This window comes from Protopterus annectens, chromosome 2.part0 (genome assembly GCF_019279795.1).
Source record: "Protopterus annectens isolate FY-2018-M chromosome 2.part0, PAN1.0, whole genome shotgun sequence".
NCBI classification, from domain to species: domain Eukaryota; kingdom Metazoa; phylum Chordata; order Ceratodontiformes; family Protopteridae; genus Protopterus; species Protopterus annectens.
The window spans coordinates 1,001,290,126-1,001,310,914 of NC_056728.1; the positions used below are offsets into that span (position 1 = coordinate 1,001,290,126).

At 39.4% G+C, this 20,789-nt stretch overlaps 1 protein-coding gene across 1 annotated transcript in view; it reads right to left on the reverse strand.

Moving 5' to 3' along the window:
• Positions 1–20,789, reverse strand: part of ZDHHC21 (zinc finger DHHC-type palmitoyltransferase 21) — a 1,352,192-nt gene that overhangs the window by 934,216 nt on the left and 397,187 nt on the right. The gene's annotated exons all lie outside the window — the stretch shown is intronic.

A 20,789-nucleotide genomic window follows, 5' to 3' on the forward strand; every position in this document is an offset into this window, starting at 1 on the left:
TGCATTCTACACGAGCTACAGAACGAACTGGCATCCCACCTAAGTACCATGTTCAATCTTGGCCTCACCTCAGGCTTTGTGCCCACTCAATGGCGCACAGCAACGGTTGTCCCACTCTACAAAGGGGGAGCCACCACAGACCCCGGGAACTACCGCCCCATTAGCCTGACGAGCCTGGTCTGCAAGGCGATGTAATGTATCATCATGGAACTTATAAACAATGACACTGGTAATCTCCAAACTCTGGACCCTACCCAGTTCGGGTTTGTAAAAGGCAGATCATGTCTCCTAAACCTGATAGACTTCTTTGAAGCGGTCACAAAATCTGTAGATGAGGGTAAGGTGGTTCACACAGCCTATTTAGATCTCGGCAAGGCTTTTGACACCATCCCCCACTCTGGAATTATAAACTCAATAAACTAGGTATACATCCCTATGTCAAAAGATGGGTTGTCAAATGGCTCACTTGACAGAACCCACACTGTGAAAGTAGCAGACTAAATCCAACTTCAGACCAGTGACAAGTGGAGCACCACAGGGTTCAGTCCTGGGTCCTCTCCTGTTTGATATCTACTTCTCTAAAGTACAGGCTAACACAGAAGGTTTTTGGCTAACAAAGTTTGCAGATGACTGCAAACTAGGAGCCATAATCAAAACTCCTAACAATGTGGGCATCTTACAAAAGGGCCTCACTGAGACAAATGCGGTGTCAAAGCCATGGCCTCAAGCTCAATGCCAAAAAGGGCATTGTCATCCCTTTTGGTAAAAACTCTGTACCCATGAACTACCACATAGGAGGGAGTCTACTTAACACCGAAATTGTGATAAGAGACCTTGGGACACAGGTGGACACAACTGTCTCTCCTTTGATAATCACATTGCCACAGTAGTCAGGAAATCCTTCTAAGTGGCACACCTCATCACAAAAGGTTTCTCATCCAGGAAAAAAGGGGTCATTGTTCCCCTCTACTCATCACTCAGACCCATTACAGAGTACAACACCCCTTTTGGTATGTACCTCACAAGACATCTACAACTGGAAAGGCTGCAGAAATACCTCACAAAGAGGATTACCGGCCTCAAACAGATGCCCTACACAGACCATCTCAAAAAACTCCAGCTTTACTCTGTCGCATATCGCCTACTCAGAGGCGATGTCTGTTATGTCAAACCAGAGCTGTTGGACATGCTCCACTTAAAGAAACCCCAATCCCTCCGACGTACATGCTCTAGGGACCTAAACCTTGTCACCACAATAAACAGAACATGCTGGAGGAATAGATTCCTGTCCCAGAGACTTCCCATACTCTGGAACAAACTACCTATCTATATCAAACAAAGCTCCTCATTAGCACTCTTCAAGAAAATTCTTGATGATTGGATGGGAGATGGGAAATTCACCCCAGGGATCACTTCTGTGGCTCTGCTTGACAGGGGCACAGGAAAATAATTTTCTTGGGTGGCAAAAGCCAGGGTACCATTTGGCTAGGCTTATATAGGCCCTAAGGCCAATAGCCTAGTACCCGCCTATGAACCTCAGCGTAGGTAGGTAGTTCTGACAAGCCTGCAACGCTAGGAGGACCACTCTCATCTAAAAGATACTGATGTGAAAGTTGGTCTCTGAATGTGACCAAGTACCTTGAACGGTCTTCTAATCAAAATGCCCCTCCCTACCATAGAAGAAAAGCATCCATGATCACTGTGGTCCAGAAGATTGGTGGGCAAAACGGTCTTCCTCTTCTTTACTGATCGAGAGGTTATCCAACATTCGATATGATCTCTGCAAATTTGTGTCAGGTGAATCCTAGCATGGAGAGGGTGTAGCAGTTAAGAGCAAATCATCTAGGTATGGGAAGACCTGGATCCCTTGTAGTCAGAGGTGAACTGCCACCACGTTATAATCTTGGTGAACATTCAGAAGGCTGTGGTGAGACTGAAGGACAGAGCACTGAACTGGAAATAATTGGCCCTCAGTCATAAATGGAGAAATCTCTTGGATTGCTCTGCATTTTTATAAGATAGTAGATATCCTGGAGATCTATAGAGCACGTCCAATCATCCACCATCAACAGAGGTATTATGGACTGCTTATGACCATTTGGAACTTTGCTTGTCTCACAAACTGACTGAGGTGGCTAAGGACCAAAACTGACTTAAGGTCTCCTGACTTCTTCAATACAAAAAAAAGAACCGGAATAGACTCCAGATGCTAAATGGTCTGGGGGGACCAGTTGGACAAATTCATTTCTAGGAACCTTGAAACCTCTGTTGCTACAGATTCTAAATGACAATTTGCTTCAAGGTCTTACCCCAAACCCCTTTGGCCTTTCAGCCAAGACAGACCTTACATTTCTGCCATGGAAAACTATTTTTCTAGGTGTTATCACGTTAGCTAGACAAGTATTTGACCTCCAGGCTCTTTCTTCCAAATCTCCCTACATAGTTTTTCATACGGATAGAGTCTCCTTACATAGCAATCCATCCTTTATACCTAAGGTGGCTTTTGAGTCTAATATTAATCAAGTCATTAACCTCATGATTTCCTTTCTAAATTTCTCTAATAAATACGTACATACATACAAATGTTTCAAGCATGGGCATTAATGCCCTTCTAGCTTGCCAATATACCAAAACACGTGTTCCCATAATAAATGTCCAGGCTGTTCTTAAAAACAACTAAACTAGTACTTCCTTTAATGTAATTTGGTAGTCTGTTCCAAGCATCAGCTAACACGGTCAGAGAACCAATTAGTACACTTCTCATTCCTACAGAATCTTCTACATAGGTTATCTGATAATGCCCTATATACCTGAATAACATCGCCTCTTAAATATCTGTAAGCAACACTGTACAATTTTAGACTTTCATAATAACTTAGATTTTCACATCCATGGATGCCCTTGGTATATTTCTGCTGTAGTCTTTCCAGTTTATTCATGCTTGTTTTCTATAGGGTTTCTATATTGGTATTCCATACTCAAGTTTGGGTCTAATGTAACTAAAAATGACTTCATTATGTTTGATCTCCTAGACTTTATAAATCTTTTTATACAACCTATAGTTCTAGAACTATCATTAGCCAATTGGTTGATATGATTAGAAAAACTCATAGCTGAATCTATCCACATACCCAGGTCCTTAAATGAGTCTACAGTTTCAATCACTGTGTGCTGTATTAAATATTAACCTTTCAGTTTATGTCTCCCAAATCTCATATACTTAGTTTTTTATGTATTTATCAACATATTATTCCCCTGTGCCCAAATGTTCAATTTAGTCAAATTATTTTGCAGTCATGCCTTATCTGTAACACTTGTAATCAGTTTACCCAATTTCAGGTTGTCAGCATATAGACTGTAGAACACCTCAGATGAAAACGTAAGGTCTGAAAGATGTATTCTAAACAATTAAGGGCCTAGGACAGAGCCCTGTGGGACACCTTGACTGTAACCAAGGATTTCACCTGTCCAGTTGGTGTGTGATACTTGTCATGTCCTATTTGTAAACCATAAAGCTATCCATCTTACCAACAGTACATCAATACCTAGTTGTACTAATTTATTGATCAGTGTTTTACGTATGACCCTGTCAAATGCTGAAGTTAAATCTATATAAATCACATCACATTTTTTTTTCATTCATAGCTATTATATTGTTGTAGAACATCATGTTACAGGTGGCAATACATCTATTTTCACCATATGCATGCTGATATATGGTTTTAAGTCCCAACCTATACAGTTCTTAAGTTATACCTCCTTCTCATACATAAACACCAAGAACAACACTGCTCCACTTCAATATTCATTTTCTAAGGCTCTCTTCCATCCTGTTTCCATCTGACAATACCTTATCCAGTATTGCCTTCTCCATTATTTTTCCACAACATGAAATGAGACTTAAGGGTCTATATGATTATGGATTTGTCCTACTCCCCCCTTCCCTTAAAGACAGGTTTAATAAGTGCATGTCTCCAATCTTGAGGAATTTCCCCATTTTTATATGACCTAGTGAATAATAGATATAATGGTAGTGTAAGTTCTTGCTGAAGTATTCTCAGGTCATTGTTACTTATTCAGTCTCCTCTTTGCGCTTTGTTTGGATCCAGTTTGCAAAGTTCTTTTTCAATATAATCTAATTTGATTCCAGTATCTGGGGTTACCTGGATGTCACTAGGACAGCAATAAAGGTGAATACATGGTCCATCTTTTGGATGTGCAGAGGCGATTTCCATTTCATCTCCATCAGACTAAAGATTTCAGGAAAACTGACCAATTGTTTGTATCTTTTTCACCAAATAGATTGAGCATGGCAGTTTCCAAAGTGACTTTAGCCAGATGATTAACCGATTGCACATTATTTGTCTATAATCAAACAGAATTGTCTTTACCTACACCACTAGAGCACATTCCACAAGGTCTATGGCCACTTTAGCTTTGTGGTCAAGATCATCAATAGATGACATTTGTGTCACTATCGCTTGGTCTAATGCTCATACCTTTGTTGCTCATTACAAGTTGGATTTGGTTTCTAAGAAGAGTCACAGTACTCCAAAATCTTTCTATTAGGCCCATCGAAAGTCCATCCAACTGGGGACTCTGTCCCATCAGTTGAGGAATGAATGAAAATTACATCAGAATACAAAAATGATGTACTCACTATAATGATACATCTGTGTTGTCCATTTTCATTCTTCCTCAACTTCCTGCCTTCCTAACTCCTTCCCTTTCTTCCTGGAGAAACCTAAGGGATACTACTTTTGAAACTATTGCTCCTTGTTTGAACTCCAGTTTTATCTCTATTATCTCTGCCTTACAGATTCCTTATAGTATCAGCCATGTGTTACTGGGGGCAGCAAACTCAATCTGAGGTATGCTAGGTTAGTGGAGCATTATGGGCAAAAGGATGAGCTCAAGAGCTGGCTTCATGAATCTGGAAAAAGTGTCAGAGCCAGATCTGAGGTCAGTTAAAGAATGAATGAAAATGGCAACATCAGATCTCATTTTTTACATTTTAGTATCTTTCTTTATTTTAATATCAGTGTAGGACATCTAAAGACTGGGTGGTCAACCCCAGTTATCGGCAGGAGGAAGACTGGTAAGTAATATTTATGATGACGAACATACTATTGGAGGATCTAGCATTGTGGGTAGTAGTGACATTCTGTATCTGTTAAGAGATGGCTCACTTTTGGCAGACTCCCCAGATGCATACCCATGTGGATTCAACTAGACAAACGTTCCTTTGAACACAGCAGCCCACAATGAGGATCATGCTCTGATTGTGATGTTCAGCTTGTTGTATTTGAATTTGTCTAGATGGGCACAAATTAAATATTCTTTCCAAACACAAATTAAATATTCTTTCCAAATGCATCTTTGAGGAAGTGGGTAGACATATCCACTCCATGGATGAATGCATCTTGTAGGGATAAAGGTAAACTGCACCCTTCTTTGATGAAGTACATTACATGCAATCTGAAAATAATGAAAACACGATCATGGATACCCTAAAGCCTAAATTTGGTGGTGTAACGAAAATGAAGAGCTTGTCATGCCTCCTACAATAATTACTAAAAACTGGTTGCAGGAAGGAAGGCACCAAACACAAAACGTAAGAACAAGCAGCTTAATCCAAAATGATTAACCAATTACCTGACTAATTAACTACTGCTCACTGACTACTTAAGGGCATGCTCTCAATGTTGTTTTGATCTGAAGAAGTCACAGTATTTACTGCGACGAAAAGCACTTCATTTTGGATTAAACTGCTTGTTCTTACATTTTGTGTTTGGTGCCTTCCTTCCTGCAACCAGTTTTCAGGTTTGTGTTCTTTCTTCGGCTTGTGTCTCCTAAAATAATTACACCTGTTAATCCAGAATCTCCTCTATTCTAGTAGTTGAGGGGGTGGAGACTGGTAAGGCTGACAAATTTCTTCAGTTTGGATTGCCGCATTACCTTGAGCAGGGATGACAGGTTTGGTTTGAATTTCACTACTACTGTTTTCCTGTGGAATGTTAAATACGAGATTTTACTGAAATTACTTGCATTCTTACATCCTTCCACAAGTACCTGAAGTCTACCTGCAAGGATTTTTCCAAAGACATCCTTTGGAGCAATCCAAAGAATGCCCAAAGGATGTCTTTTTCAGCTCTCTCAGATGAAATAAAAGTCCCACTGAATTTTCTCCATGTGAAGTCTGACCAAATGAATCATGAATTATTTAAAATTCTGCAATTCCAGAAGGGAATTCTACACTGTAGCACTCAAAAATCTCAAAATACAGATCTGTAAGACATTATCTAATACCCCTATGCATTTATTTGTGGAATACAGATGACTTTTGTTATCCATTAAGTATAATTCGTAGGACCATTCTCAGAGATTTTATCCACTTTCATTGATTTTTCCCTTCACCCAGACTACGGGGAGAAATACTGGATAAGCAGGACCATTCACGCCTACAGTGAGACTTTGCACTTCTCTATTTTAGTCTCACAGGAAGGAGATCAGCAAATAACTTTACAATATTATCAAAAGAAGCCAGCAGAAACTAGGACATGTGAGCCTTACAATTCATCATCCTGAAGGTTAGGGTGATAAAAGAAAAAAATTTCTTCCCAAATCCAATTAAAATGCTGTCCCATACTTGTCAGAAAGGATAGGGTTGGCTGCCAAAGATGTTTGGCAGAAGATGGCTTTGCAAAAGAAATTTTCTGAGATTTGAAAAGATAAATTTGTGTGAGGGGCCTTATAAAATTTATCTGACTTCTTACGTGCAGGAGGCCGACTGTCAGATAAACAGCTGACTGCCAAGAAAGAAGTGCCATCTAATGCTAACAAGACAAGACAAGAGGAATAGTTGCAAGCTAAGGAAAATCCACCTGCAATAAGTCATATTTTTGCTGGGATTTGGGATTTCTTTCTGCTCCAACTGAAACAACTCTTTCATTCTGGTGAGAGTATTGTAAAAAAAAAAAAGTTATGCCCATACCATAATGTTCCATCTGTATTGTCGATCTTCATTCGTTCTTAACAAATAGGACTCTGTTCCAACTCCTAGGAACTGGCTCAGCCGTCATACAGCTCGCACCAGCCAAAAACTTTTGAGCTAAGATTCTACCCACAATGCCTCTCTCTCCATTACCTCAGATCAAGTTTGCAGCCAAAGTACAGGATAACAGAAGCCCTGTCTAAGGCGAACCCTAAAAACCTCCTAGAATAAAAGTCTGAACCTCCATAAGTCCTTTGGAGGGGGCAGGAGGATGGGATGCCAAAAATGAATGAAGACTGACAACACAGATGGAATGTTATGGTAAGGACATAACTTCTTTATCTGATGTCAATCTTCATTCATTCTTGACAAATGGGACAAAGTCCCCAACTACTTTAGATCCTGGGTGGCCTTAAGGAAGGATATTCCTGACCACAGAGTCAAAAGATGTTCTTCCCCTGGAGACCATATTCAATTTGTAATGAGTGATAAAGGTATGGGGAGTGCCCCACATTACAGCTGCACATATTTCTTCCATTGAGGCCTTGGAATGGAAAACAGCTGAAGTGGCTACAGGTCTGGTGGAATGCACTCTAACAGGCCCCGACAGCTTAAGGTTATTATGACTGCAAATAAAGGTAACACAGTCCCTAAGCCATCTTGATAAGGTAACTTTGGAGACCGGTTTACTCAAAGTGAGACCTGAAAAGGAGACAAATAATTGATCTGATTTTCTAGATTGTTTGGTTCTGTCCAGGGAGAAATGTAAATCTCTGTGAGCATCTAGTAGATGCAACTAGTATTCACCTTTATTTGAAAATTTTGGAAAGAAGGCAGGCAAATCTATAGTCTGGTTAACATTAGATTCTGAGACCACTTTAGGAAGAAAGGACAGATTGGTTCTTAACGATACCCTATCCTTGTGAAAAATCATGTAAAGGTGTGTCACACAAAGCCTGGAATTCAAAAACTCTTCTGGCTGAAGTGATGGCCACCAGAAAAAGAGTTTTCCATGACAGGAATTTGAGGTCGCAAGTAGCTGCTGGCTCAAAGCGCTGTAGGACTAAAGACTGTAGTACTAAGGTCAAATCACATGCAGCTGTAGGATCCTTGAATGGAGGCTTTAGACGCATGGTAACTTTAAGAAAAGTTTTGCATAAACAATGGGAAATTAAGGTAAATCATCAAACCCATTGTGAAAATTGGAAAGGGCTGCTAATTGGACTTTGGTGGAAGTAGAAGCTCCTAGTTCAAAAAGTGACATCAGAATCTCTTCCATTTGCCAAGATAGAGTTTCCTGGGGGATGGTTTATGAGAAGCCAGAAGGATTTTCTGTACTGGAGAAGGTAATTTGTTTTGCCTGGCAATTAATGGAATTGGAGATACCAAGCTGTCAGCTTGAGATTGTGGAGATTGGGATGCACCAATCCCTCTGGGTGAGACAGCAGGTCCAGAACTGGGTCCAGAATCCAAGGATGGTGAACCTGGTGAGGCCAAAGGTAGGAACACCAGAATTGACGGGGCCAATAAGGTGCAATGAGGATCACTTTGCTTCTCAACCTTTGGGCTTTCCTCAAGAATAGGTGGATCAGCAGAATTTGGGGAAAGGTATAAAGTAGACCCGGGGGCCAATTGAGGAGGACTGCGTCTCTTGGGTACTCCCCTGCAGGGGAATTAGGGCAAAATAACTGCTGCATTTGTTTATTGGGGAGGTGAAAAGATCGCAGCAAGGCTGGCCTCAGCAATGAAAGATTTTCATCGCTAAATTGTGATTGAGAGACCATTCGTGAGGCAGAAGGATGCATCTGTTCAGTTTGTCCACTATCACATTGGAGCTTCCCGGGATATGTGTTGCTATTAGAAAGTGGTTGGAAGCAATAGCCCATTACCAAATCCTGAGGGCTTCCCGACACAGGGGGTAAAGATCTGGTTCCACCCTGCTTGTTGATGTACCAGATTACTGACATTGTCCAATTGGATTGCAACTGTCCCCGAAGGAAGGACAGACTGAAAGGCTTGCAATGCTAAGAAGCACTGCCCTCAATTCTAGGGCAATGATGTGCAAATTGACCTCTTGCGGAGACCAAGTGCCTTGGACTGTCCTTCCCAGATAATGCCCCCCACCCGGTCTGGGAAGAGTCTGTGTTCACTATGGCTGTGGGCGGAGAGGGCTGAAGCCGTGACCCCATAATTTTTATCCAAACTTCATCCACCAGGAAAGATCCTTCTTGCAGTGATTTGTTATTAGAACTGGGTGAGACATTGGCTGTAACAGAATTGACCATTGCACCAGCAACAGCCATTGAAGTAGCCTCATATGATGCCTTACGTGGGGCACTAAGGTTATGGTCGCTGCCATAGTTCCCAGGGCTTGAAGGACTAGAACAGCAGGAACCTTGTTTTCTGAAATGATTATTTGTACTCGTGACCTTAACGTTTGTAGCCTGTGTAGGGGAAGAGAGGCTATACAAGAAACTGTACTGAAGAGTGCTCCTATAAATTCTAGATATTGTATAGGAGTTAACTGGGAGTTTTCTCTGTTGATCAAAATGCCCAAAGATTCAGAAAGGTTCAACGTGAAGTCTGTGGCTTGAAGCAGTAGATGCCTGGAGGGAGTGGTGAGGAGCCAGTCATCTAGGTATGGAAACACTCTGAATCCAAGTAGTCTTAAGTGAGCTGTTACCACTGCCATGCATTTGTTGAACACCCTGGAGACTGTGGTGAGACCGAAGGGCAGGACTCTGAATTGGAAATAACAAGCTCCCAGCCAAAACAGGAGGAATCTTCTGGAGCTTTTGTCCATCTTTATGTAGTAATACGCATCCTGAAGATCTACAGAGCACATCCAATCAGTCTAATCCAGAAAGGGAAGGAAGGACTGAACCGTGACCATCCAGAATTTTGTCTGCTGAACAAACTTGTTCGGAGGCTGAGATCTAATACTGGTCACCAGTCCCTTGTCTTTTTTGGCACTAAAAATAACCTTGAGTAAAATCTGGATCCTTTTTTGGTCTGGTGGGACTTCTTGGATGACTTTTTTCGAGCAGCTTTTGAATTTTTACGGCGGCTAGATCACTCTGATTTGGTGGAACACTGGGGATTCATTTTTGGAACTTTGGGAAGAGACTGAAGGGAATTTTGTAACCTCTGGTGATAATTCTCTGCACCCAAGTATCTGAAGTTATCATTAGCTAGGCTGCTTGGTGCAGTGAAAATCTTCCCCTGACTGCTTCCGGAGGTAAGCAATTAGGCCTCCATTCAGGAGTACTGGTAGGGCTGTCCAGAGAAGAAATCTCTGGAGCCCTGATTAAGTGGACCTTCTCTGCCACGGGGAGGGCATCTTCCATTAGAACGTCCACCTCTGCCCAGAGGGGAGTATTCACCACGTGTCCAGAAAAGGCCCTTGGGATTTTCTGAACCACATTTTTCCACTCCTCTGATTCCTACAGTAGAAAAGGTCTTCTACACTTGGCTAGTGTGTCTATGACTTTGTGCCCAAACAAGGAAGATCCATCAATAGGAGCACTGACGAAGGAAGACTTGAAAGGTTCCACAAAGTCATACAAGCGCATCCAGGTGTGGTGCTTTATGGCAACGGCTGTATCCTCTGCTCTAGTCGTTCCTTCGGCTACATGACCGATGAGCCACATGGACGAATTTGATACAGGGTGGCAAGCTGAGAGGCAACCTTATCCCTTACCTCATCAGACACAGCTCCAGTTATGGTATCCGATAGCTTCTTTATCAGATCCCTTTGGAGTCTAGTAAAGTGTGCCATGATATTCAAGGACCTAAGAGTGAAGGACGATGATGCAAAGACCTGCTTCCCAAACCTGTCCATCGTCAGAGACTCTCGGTTAGGAGGGTGGACAGTAGAACTCTCCGCAGCAAGCTCCTTTTTGGTGGCCACCATCATGACCATGGCATCTACTGCTAAACCCTTTCCCTAATGTGGCTGATCTTCAGGAGCTGCTAAAATTTTACCTGGCCTCCAGGGAATCAGCTCTATGGAATCAGGAGCCTTGTATGCCAGCTGCGTGACAAGTTTAATAACGTTGTCAGTGGGTGGGGTCACCCAGGAAGTAGATGGGAAAGCACCGAAATCCTGCAAGAAAACAGATTCCTCAGAGGATGGGTTGGTGGACTTCCAATCACCCCTCTGTTTCAAGACTTCTAGGATGTTTCCAAAGGAGACATCTTTAGGGAATGACAGGAGGAACCCTCCCCTTCATTGTAATCTCTGCCTTCTGTGACAGATTCTTCTGTGAAATCTAGATGCTTACTCTTGCAAGTCTTCTTACAGGGTGGTTTCTCAGGAGGAATCTCTGAGGAGGACTCTAAAGAAGAGGGACCCTGAATGGGAACATCTTGCTGCTTCGGTGCCTGCTGTCCCGACATGAGAGGTGATGGCAGCTGCAGTCTAGAAGGTACAAATATGTGACACTCTGATGAAGATGAGGCCAGCTGAGAGCCCACAGAGGCTAATGCTCTCACCATTATCTGGAAGGCAGGTGCCCCCGAAGAGGGATGGGAGCCTGGAAAAGAGAAGGACAACCTTGGAACTGGGGTGAACCACCCTCCAAAACAGGAACCGGGGTGGGTCCAAAACTGTCAGGGTTCCAAGAACCAAAAATAGTCCTGAGCAAACGATCGGTACCATACTGTAGTCCCCTGAACTGACACCCAAACCACAGTCCCAGATGTCTATCGGATCCAATGGAGCTGAAGCCATTAAAGCCAACCCCTGTACCGATGAAGGAGCTTCTGTCTGCATGAAACAGCTGGAACTATGATAGTCAAAGTGGTCGGCTCCGAACCTGGAAAGGAGGTCGGAGGAGGATAATCCGGAGGAGTCCTGGGAGAATAGGCCTCAGCTTCAGGAGGGAGGGAGGTCTGTGTGGGTGCGGGAAAACCCCTGGCCATCAAAAGCTGATCCTCCTACCTCACTACATCCACTTTGGAAAGACTTCTGGTTGAACAGACTGACATCCCCAAGGGAGAGACTGGCCTATCCACAAAAGGACTGGGGAGGTGACCCAAAAATGGGTCTGAAGAAGGAAAATAACTTATTCTGGGAGGTACAAATACTTTGAACTTTGGCACCATATGCTGTGGAGCAGATGGAGAAGTTGGAACCCGGTGGGAAGTTAATGATGCTGGTGCCAACGAGGTTGTCAGTGCTGAGAATGTCAAGGTCGACACCGAGGTAGCCAAGATCAGTGGAGAAACCGTTGGTACTGATGGGGACCTGTCTGTGCCAAAGGCTGTTTTTAAATCAGTTTTGGAATTTTACTCCTCAGTTCCGAAGACACAGATGGAACTGATGATTTATGAGATTTTGAGTCCGGTGCCAATGGTGATGTTGGCACTGAGTGGCTTCTCTTTTTCAGTTCAGATTTGGAAGACTCTGGCTTAGAGAGGGATTCTTCAAATGAGGATTTCAACAATCCTTTTAAAATCAGCTTATTACACTGTTCGGGCACTGAAACCTTGGCAAAGCTAACACACAGTCTCTAACTGAGGCACACCCAAACAATACACACAGGAAAGATGCCCATCTGTATTGGGCATCTTTCTTCCACAATCCTGACACCGTCTGAAGCATGATATGCCCTTCTGCTTCTCCACCATTTTGAAGTAATCTCACACACACTCACTCTTAACAGACAGAACAAAAGCAAGAAACCTTCCAACAGTGGTAGGAAGAAATACCTATAATAGGTAGAGAAAAGAGGAAGATACCAGTGATGGTATCAAAGAGATTACCTAAGGTAAAAGGAGAAAAGGGGAGCAAGTTACCAACGATGGTAATGTAGAATACCATCAGGTAAAAAGGGTACAGAAAGATGATCTACACACACTCAAAGGGTACAATAGGCAAACAAATCTACTATCTAACAAATAGAATATAAAAGTATATAGAAATAAGGCTGGAGAGTATCGACTGAAGTGTCTTATCAGAGCGGCAAATGAGATCTGAGGTAATGGAGAGAGGGGCATTATGGGTAGAGTCTTAGCTCAAGAGTTTTTGGTTGGCGCAAGCTGTATAATGACCAAGCTGGCTCCCAGGAGTCGGAACAGTTTCCCATTCATCAAGGATGAATGAAGATTGACACCATCAGGAAGATACTTTTCTTCAGATCCCCTCCTGGAGAGTTTCCTTCAGAATCTGAATCCCTCTCCTGTGGCAAAGGTACTTGACAGAAACAATCCAATTCTAATTCCTGTCCCACAGACTGAGAATCAGAATTTGAGGGAGTGGAAATATTTTTCTTTTAAAATTCTTGTAATAGTCAGAATTTAAAGATTGAAAGTTAAATGAGGTTACCCACACTGACAACTGATAAATTTAGCTCTAACTTTACCCCTCTTCTCTCTCTCTTTCTTTTTCCCTCAAGATACAACTGAATATGGCTCACCTTAAGCTATCACACAGGACCAAATACTGAAAGCCCTAGCAACAGCTAAAAATACTGCATAGATGGGTACTGACAATATCACTGGATGCATCTTACATACAATGAAGATTTAGCCCCCCCCCCCCCACAATACTGTTCAACCTCAGCCACTACATAGGTTTTGTACTAAGTGAATGGAGAACAGCAACAGTCATTCATTTGTATAAGGGAGAACCCTCAACAGACTGAGGCAATTACAGAACCATGAATATGACCAGCCTCATACAAAGTCATGGAAAGATTTTCATGGAAGTAATCAATAAGGAAATAGGAAACCTCTAAATACCGGACAGTCTCAGTCTGGATTCATCAATGAACGGTCATCTTTACTCAACCTGTGGTACATTTTCTTGTGCTGGAATTTCTCCTATTTAGCATCTAATTCTTTGAAGTAAAAGCCAATGACAAAAGGCTCTGGCTGACAAAGTTTGCAGATGACAAAGTTCGAAGAAGTCATTTAATCCTCAAATGACTTAGCCATCCTGCAGGAAGGTTTGCCGCAAACAAATAACCGGTGCCAAAATCATGGACTGAAACCGAGTGCTAAAAAGTACCTTATCATATCCTTTGGGAAGTAATTTACCCTGGGAAACTACCAATGGCAATGCATCCCCAAAGCTTGATCCAGTTACTTGGGATTTGGGAACTTATGAGGACAGTCACCTAAATTTCACCCAACATTTGTCCTTTGCCACAAGGAAGTACTTGTATATTGCACAGCTTATAAGCACAGGGATTGTGTCTAGATCTAGGCATGTTACTGCCCCCCCCCCCTTACTCAGCCCTCATTAGACCAATCATTGAGTAGAATGCCCTCTTTGGTATGTACCTGTCCAGACACATGCAACTGGAATGCCCACAAAGATACTTTACTAAAAGGATAGAAGGCCTACACAATATGTCCTACATGCACTGACTCAAAGCCCTATCACTCAGTATCCTACAGACTGCTAAGACGTGATTCGTATCTGGCATAAAAGGCATCCTCTAACCCAATACTAATGGATTTACTGCACATCAGCTAGTCAAATGGCATCAGAATTACTCTGTCCAGAGATCTAAGCCTCTTCTGTAACATAACAAACAGAATAGCTTGAAAAGCAGGTATATCTTGCAGAGGATACCTCTGCTCTGGAACAGACATCCCCATCCATGTTAAATGTAGCTCATCCTTGTCCATATTCAGCCGTAACTTGGATCTATGGATGGAAAACAGAACAATTATCTCAGAACTGCTCCTTGTACTAATGGACAGAGGGAGCTCCATAGCTCCTAAAAGCTTTATCTCATCTATGGGTCCCCTCAAATTATAAACAAACACTAAGTTGACACCATTGTAAATACACTGCAAAACAACAAAACACAATAGACATCAGTGACACCTGGAATAAAACACACAATTTACTGTAAACGTTAAGTTCTGATGAAGTCTTGTAATATGAAAAATGAAAGTAATTAACATTTGCAATAAATTGTGTGTTTTACTCCAGGTATTGCTGATATGCATTCCCTCAAATTATCTATGGTATGATCCCAGTAATTCTGACCATGGGATGGGTAAGGCCAATCTAACACCAAATCGGATATGTTAATTCAAGTACCAAAAGGGAAACTGGCTAGGCTTAAAATAGCCCACAAGGACAGCAAGCCTAGTAATTTACCTATGAAACTATGAAAGGCTTGAAAACAAGCCCTTATCAAAACTCAGCTAATCTTCCCTCTCCATCCTACGTGAAAAAGAAGAAAAAGGACTAACTTTCTGTTCTGTTTTGCTTTCATGGGACACCCTTCTCCCCCAGAAAAAGACTGACCTGAGGATGGGCTGCATCCCTGAATCAGGCTCCTTAGGGTGGCTATGCTGTACACCATCATCAGGTCCCTACTGTAACACTGAATAGCATGGTTCTCCCTTGGCCAAAATCAGCAGCCAAACAGCCTCAGGGGATGTGCCCATCTCCTGGTCCTTAGTAGCTTCTAGAGGAGCAACATCAGAGGAATTAACAAAAATTGATGAATGGTCGAAAGTATCTGAAATGACCAAAATAGTATCACTCATTTGTAGCAGAGTCACTGAGGTAGCTGGCGTAACGACCAAAGACTCACATAGAACTTTTTTGTTCCTGCAGATTGAGGAGGGAAGAACCAAAGAGTCAAAGCCTGGACCATGCTCCGCTGTAAAAGTGCCTAACAGGCAAGTAGAGCCTTGAAGAATCTGTGAACTACCTGAATGGAAATTTTAAGTTTTGAGGTACATTTTTTTTTAATGACAACCTTCAAAACTTCAAGTACTAACTCTCTAGCTAAAACTTCTGACCAAAAAATATAACCTTTTCTCAAAAAAAAGTGATTTTAAAAGATTTCCCAACAGGGAACCCTGACTAAAAGTATACGTCTCTAACTGACATCTTTACTGACAACCACTAAAAACTCCACTACCCTCAAATTATAACTTGTGATGCCTTAAACCTGCTCTAATAGAGGCCTGTGATATATTTGTGATACACTAAACCTGCTGTAATAGCGGCCTATGAGATATATGCAAATGACCCATTAAGGACATCAACTGTTTCAGCTATATGGCTACTGAATACCCATGACTTTTTACTTTTGCTTTTTAAGTCTTTACAGAGAGATTCAGGCCAGTAAAGCTAAGCCACAATAGCTATTGTCAAGCACGTTTCTGTCATCTTTATAATATCACCAGCACAGCATAAGTAGACTGTTTTTATGCTTTAGAAACAGAGTCTTTAAATTCAGCTGATGTCCATGAACATTAGGGTGTTTGCAGAACATCTCAATCAACAACTAAACCAAAAATTGAAAATCGCACACAGACAAAGCAATTAGTAAAAACTACAAGAAAACCTACTCAAGTTAAGAGTTTTCATTGTGTAATACCTTAAACCTCCTGTAACAGAGGCCCATGTGATATATGCAAATGACCCCTTAAGGACATTAAGTGTCTCAGCTATATGGCTTCTGAATACTCAGAACGTTTTACTTTTTCCTTTTTAAGTCTGTATGGACAGATCAGGCCAATAAAGCCAAACCGACTAGTTGCGAACATGTACGTTTCGGCCTTCTTATCATCTTGTTGGCACAGCATAATTGGGCTGTTTGTCTATGCTCTAGAAACACAGGGTCTTTAAACTTGGCTAATGTCCATAACCATTAAGGTGTCTACTAAAGTACAAAGTTTTGGACATTCAGAAGCCATACAGCTGAAACACTTGATGTCCTTAAGGGATCACTGCATACATTCCATGGACCTCTACTATAGAAGGTTTAAGGTGTCACACAGTGAAAACTCTAGCTTGGCTAGGTTCTTGTAGTTTTTATGAATTGGTTTCTCTGTGTGACCTTTTTACTTTTTGGTTATATTATAATTTGAAAAAAGTAAACTTTTCTTCACAAACATTGACACAATAGAAGATTTTCCTCACCAGGGTACTTATCTTCCTCGACTTGGTGAAACACTAGCTGATCAATCATTGAAGGCTGCTAAGAACTGCATACTTTGATGGCAGGACAGTTTTGAAAGGTTAGCATCCTAGAGTTTATACTGCACTCCTCGAGCAGTATAGTGGTTAGGGTAAATGGAAAGTGCCCTGAAACTTTTTTTTCAAAATTTTATTTTTCAAATACAGTTGAATAAATTCCATAGTATTTGTATATAATATCTTAATAACTATTTACATCAGCCTGACACTATAACACAGCTCGATATATACAATTACTTTAAAGGCATAACAATCCAGTTATCACATTTATTGTAAAGTGTCAAGCAAGGATAAGACTTTTTTCCATGGATTGTTAATAAATGGCTTAGGATGAAAACTAAATTCTTTAATTTTCAACAACGTTGTGGTCTTCAGTAAGGTGTAGAAGTCTTCCAAAGGCGGTATTGTGTTTGTATTCCATCTTCTTGTTATACACTTCCTTAAGATTGCAAGTATCGTCCATACTAGATACATATTTGGCTCATTCAAATGAGGATCTTCGTACACATTTAATAATATTAGAGCTTTAAATGAGTTAAACAATTCATTAAATAAAGCTTGTAAAAAGTTTTTAATACCATTCCAAAATGGCTTAATTTTAACACAGTCAAATAAAATGCGATTCCAATTTGCATTGTGTATTTGCTCACACCTCCAACATATTCTCTTTGTGGAAGAATTAATTTTAGTAATTCTATCTGGAGTTAAGAATGCTCTGTCCAAGCATTTCCAATTAAAAAAAATTCTAGCATTGTGTAAAGGATGTATGTTTTATTGATAATAAAATATTTGATTTAATTTCTTCAGTTAGCTGTAACAAGTGTCCTTTTGTTATATAATTCCAATATGAGGATTTGGGTGTTGTTTTATAATTTATCAATATCTTGTAAAATTTCAAAATACTATTCCTATGTCATAATCATTATATATGATTTCATATAGGTATTTTGTAAGTTTAGGTATTTTTTTAAATGAAGAATTACTAATTATTCTGCATAAATCTTGAGAATACATCAGAATGCTTTGCATAGTTAGCCAATCTTGTTGTAGAATTTTGTATGTTGTTTCTACTGTTTGCATATCCAGAACTTTTAGTACTTTGATACATTGAAACCAACACAAATCCTTTCTGTTCCCAGGAATTAATTATTTCTCTGTATATTTTATGCAGATAGCTATTTGTAACTATGAATGGTGTTAAAAGATCAAACAATTTTTAAATCTATATTTGCATTAATAATTTTCCTAAATAAGTCAATGTAATAATTAATCATACGAGTTTTAGTGGGCTTACTTATGTTATATTACATACTAATACAGATGTGCCATGGCAAATTGTTTTTATCTGTTTGAATTTTTTTTGTAAATCAAATTCATTTATTAATATTACAGTTAGTAATTCTTTCCAATTTGCATAATAATTTGGACTTATCCAATCTGAGATTGTTTTAGATATTGATGCTTTTATATATGCTTCTATATCAGGAAAGTTTAATCCTCCCTGTTTCCATGGTCTGATATGATGCATTAAAGCTATTCTGTTTCTTTTGGAAAACCATAAAAATTTTATTAGGCATGAGTTTATTTCTTTGAGTATATTCCTTTCTGGTAACAGCTGCATTCTCAAAGCTATATATAGAATCTTGGGTAGTAATACCATTTTTATTAACTGTAGTTTATCTTCAAATGTTAACATTATTTTGTTCTACTTTTCCACTGAGATTTTAATTGCTTTGATATTATTGTAGTTTTTGAGACCAATTCATTATTATCCTTACATAACTCAATTCCTAGATATTTTAAGGTGGATTCTTGTTTCCCTATAATGTGATTCCCCTTCATCTGCAATTCTTTTTTTTATTTATAAATAATAATTTTGATTTAGTGAAATGGAGTCCTGAAGTCCTGTAAAATGTGTAAATTAAAATATCTAATTCTTCTAATGTCTCTTTTGTATTGGATAATGTTAATAATATGGCATCAGCAAAGAGCATTACTTTAGAATTGTATTGTTCATAAACATCTACTCCTTTGATTTTTGTATTGTTACGTATTGAATCTGCCAATATTTCAATAGCCAAAGCAAACAGAATCGGTGACACAGGACATCACTGTTTAGTACCCTTTGTTATATGTATAGATTCAGAGGTGAAAGGACCTAGCTTAACATACGCTAAATTATTTGTATATATATTCTTTAGTAGATGAACAAAGGAAGGAGGAAATTCAAACAACACCAGGATTTTGAATAAATAGTCCAAATTTAGGGATTCAAATGCTTTCTCTATATCTAAATCAATTATGAGTGTTTCTTTATTTTCTTTATTAACATAATCTATAAGAGAAATTATCCTTTTAATATCGTCATGCGTGTCTATGATATATAAATCCAGTTTGATCATTATTCATTGTTTTACAGAGTTTTATGGAAGAGGGATAATATACTTGAAGTAAAAAGTTTATATATTTCCATAATTATGCCATCTATACCTGGAGTTTTATTATTTTTACCCTCTTTTATTGTATCTGTAATTTCTTTGTAGGATATGGGTGCCTGCAGATTTACTTTTAAATTTTCTGGCATTTTTTGCTATATTAGAACATTTTCATCTAGATTTAATTGATCAATATATATATATATATATATATATATATATATATATATATATATATATATTTTTTTTTTTTCTTTTTGGAAATGTTCCTTATAGTGATTTCTATAGGCATCAAGAATGTCACCCATATCCGAGACATTTTTCCCTTTCTTTTCATGGAAGATGCTTTTAATGTCATTGGCTTTTGATTGTATTTTGATCTTGTGGATAAATTATGTAGATATTTAGGAAAAGTGGCCAAGGTATTAAATTTTAGTCTTTCTAAAGATAAACTAGTTTTATGTGTTAGAATTTTGCTGTATGTATTGTTTAATACTTCTACTTTCTTCTTCATCTCCAAATGATTTTGATTTTTTTCAGCTTTTACTGACAAAAGTCTGGATTGTAAATCTAATAATTCAGAATCCCATTCTCTGATTTTTTTATACCAAGTTAGGGTTTTACCATATATAAGCTTTTAATGAGTCCCATATCAATATTTTATTTATCTCTATGGTGTAATTAATATCTAAGAAGAACTGTAATTCAGAAAATAACCAGGGTTTGAACTCTTTAATTTCAGTTATATATGCTGGAATTCTGGAGTTCGAGATTAATGGTTTGTACCGTTTTTTAAATTTTAGTATCAATGAATTGTGGTCTGAAAAGGGGCAGAGAGTGATTGAGAAATTAATGGTTTGCACTGATTTTGAAGTTTTAGCATCAATGAACTGTGGTCTGAAAAGGGGCAGGGAGTGATTGAGAAATTAATAATTTTAGAGGGTAAATCATGGGCAGAAAATATTGTATCTATTCTAGTTTGGGTACCAAATCTATGATCTTGATGTGAAAACAACAAAGATTTATCTTCTTTAAATTTGAAAGTATCTACAAGATGAAATGATTCTACCCACTTGTTTAAAGCTTTTGATACAGCAGATATATACAGCAGTCTTTTATTTGTAGTTTCAGAAACATCAAATATACAGTTAAAATCTCCTCCTAATATTAAGTTGCCTTTATAATTATCAGAAATGAAATCCAAGTGTTTTTTAGCAGTTCCTGATCCAATGCCTGGGAACCAGTATAGATTGGCTAGGGTCCATATTCTATTATATTTAACTATTACTAATGCCATAAGGCCTTCTTTATCTTCATACTTATAAATGATTTCTGGGTTAATCACATTTGTTATCCATAATATTGTTACCCCTTTTATCTTTTGTCTTATAAGTGGATTACA